Here is a 3,003-nt window from a genome sequence, read left to right as displayed (position 1 = left end):
GTGCTATGACTCGGAGAGTGGTAAATGTTCAACACATGGTTCATTCAGAGACACACGGTAGACGAGCAGGCACTCTGGATGTGGTCCATGAAGCATCGAACACAGGTAAGAATTACGTTAATACTGGAAGTTGGCGGAATGGTAAATAAGCGACGCTTACAGGTTTTTAACATGGCAAAGAGGCCATGTTTGTAGTGTCTGACTTATCTCAACCCCATAAAACTTTATATATGGTGTGTTGACCACACCACTGTGTGTAAAAGAAGCATTCACAACACATATGTCACATATGTTTTGTGGCTTTTTTACATTTTTTTATTGCATTTTGTGTCTTGTTTTTAGTGTGAAATTTTGTTTTTTAATGTGACACTTTTAATGTTTGCATGCTGCCTTCTTGGCCAGGACTCTCTTGAAAAAGAGATTTTTGAATCTCAATGAGAATATTCCTGGAAAAATAAAGGTTAATAAAATAAAATAAAAATAAATAAATAACCGGTGTTAGCACAACAATTGTGTGAAACATGTGGTCTAAATAAAGCATCGGCTCAAATAATTGACGTCACAACACAAAGACCACGGCGACCCGTCATCCAACCAAACCACCAGCAACCGAACCAGAAGTCAACCAACGGAGCCGGGGACCGCTCTACTCCAACAGGTTTTCCAATTGATGGCGGCTGGAAGACGAACCTTCGCCGGAGGCACCGTGGCCCACCGAGCTCCTACAGTTCCCTGCATCAGAGGGGACACGTTCACATGAAGGGCAGCTGGGAGCCGGGGTCAGGGGAGAAGCCCTGCCGTGCCAGTCAGTGATGGGAGCAGCCTGGGGCTCTCAACAGTGATCATAGTTTGTATTCATTCACTGTCGTAAGTCACTTTGAACAAAAGAACGAGAGGAGCAGAAAGATGTCTTTACCTAGGGCCCTTGGCCCGTTCTCTACAGATCAGACCTGTTTCACAGAGCTGTCGTGTCACAGAGCTTTCACCACGAATGGTTCCATACCTACACATCCGACCAGTTTCACATGGCTGTTTGTCGTCAAGGCTGGCCCCATCTTACAGATCAGACCTGTTCCACAGAGCTGTCGTGTCACAGAGCATTCACCACAAATGGTTCCATCCATACACATCCGACCAGTTTCACATGGCTGTTTGTCGTCACGGCTGGCACCATCCTCCAGATCAGACCTGTTTCACAGAGCTTTGGTCGCAGCTGGCTCCATCTTACAGATCAGACCTGTTTCACAGAGCTGTCGTTTCCGCAAAGTTGTCACATTAGAGCTTTCGTCGCCCAGGGAAATCAGGTGTAGCTCTCAACACCAATCAAGGGTCTGCTAGCTTTATGTTCCAGGCCGTGATTAGCAGACTAATGTAGATAACGTTGACCCTTTGACCTTTTCAACAGGCTCTCCTCACGGGGAAATCACAGGTGTGGTCCCCGACAAGAACAATATGCAGGTAGGCAGGTGTTTCACTCATCTGTGACAGAGCGGCAGCCATGCTCACTGTGTGTTATCATCACTAGTTCAGTCTGCAGCTGGTTGACAGGTGCACATTGAGAGCAGCAGGGATGAGCGATTTGAGCGACAACTTTGTCCTTAAAACACCTTACATTAGTCGTTTTAAATACACACCTTACAGTCTTCTTAAGACACACCTTAGATTAGTCTACATTAAGCACACCCTACATTTTCACAATTGGCTCGAGGCTGCTGCAAAGGCATAGGTCATGAGAACAACCTGTTAGGTGGTTGGAGAGGACTGCATCGCACATCGTGTCCCCTGCAAATTTAGCAAGCACACACACACACACACACACACACACACACACACACACACACACAGACACAAACACACACATACAGACAATCACACACACAGACAGACAGACACAAACACACACACACACACACTCAGGCACACACACACACACCCACACACACACACACACACACACACACATAAGCACAAGCATGCAAACATTAACGCACACACAAACATATAGAATTGTAGACACACCGCCAAGTGTCCTGAGGCAAGTGAACGCACCACAACAGTGTCCCTGTCTGACCCAGCTGGGATGTGATTGGTACTTGATGTTGCTGCCTCTCTGTTGCCAGATCCAGACCCTGAGCAGGCCCCGCCCCACCCTCGCAGGGGCATCGCCATGACAACCGGCCCCAACCTAAGAGTTAAGCCCCGAGCGAGCATCATCTTATCATTCAGCGCCGCTGCATCTGGCTGATATTATGGGATGGCTGGGCATCCGTTCAGCAAGGCGAGGCATGCCATTGTTATATCAGCCGGCCCTGAACCCTTCCTAACAATATTAACACATTCCTACTATGTCAAATGTCCAGGTTTACAGTGTAAGGACTTAGCATTATTGAAATAAAAATTGTGCAATTATTTACCGTCTTAAACGAGGACGCAATGATTATCAGGAAGCATTAATGCAGTATCCCCGTGCCGATGCTCTGAGGCCAGTGAGACATTTGTTACAGCGTATTGTTCTGTTTTTTTCCGCCGTCTAACAGTGACAATGAACAAAGACGCGCCTGGATGCCAGTACTTTTCCAGAGGACAATATCATGAGTCTCCCCTTGGGGGCGAGGGAGGGCTGGGCTGAGCTGGGTGTGCACGATGCTCACGGTAAACATTGTGTTTGTGAGTGTGGGTTTGGATTTCTTTCTCAATCTTTTTATAGATTCATGTAAAATGTGCATTAAAATTATTTTTTTCATTCTGTTATCATTGACATGGTATATTTTCGGGGAGGACTGAACTCCTAATGACCACGAGCACCAGGGTCAGGAATCCGTGGTGATGTTTTCCGCTATTTAACAGCTCCCGTGGTTATCTATTAGCTTTGGCTAAATAACTAGCACATAACTTTCCATTTAAAAGAAGGGCCACGTCACCCGTTGTTTTTGAATGTGCTGAGCCAACACCACTGCGCAGCGTGCATGGCATCCGTGAGCTCTGGGGTGGCACTCCCAGGTG

The sequence above is a fragment of the Pollachius pollachius genome (genome assembly GCF_949987615.1).
Source record: "Pollachius pollachius genome assembly, chromosome: 3".
NCBI lineage: Eukaryota > Metazoa > Chordata > Actinopteri > Gadiformes > Gadidae > Pollachius > Pollachius pollachius.
The sequence above is the reverse complement of the archived record's forward strand: the minus strand, read 5'-3'. Positions refer to the sequence as shown.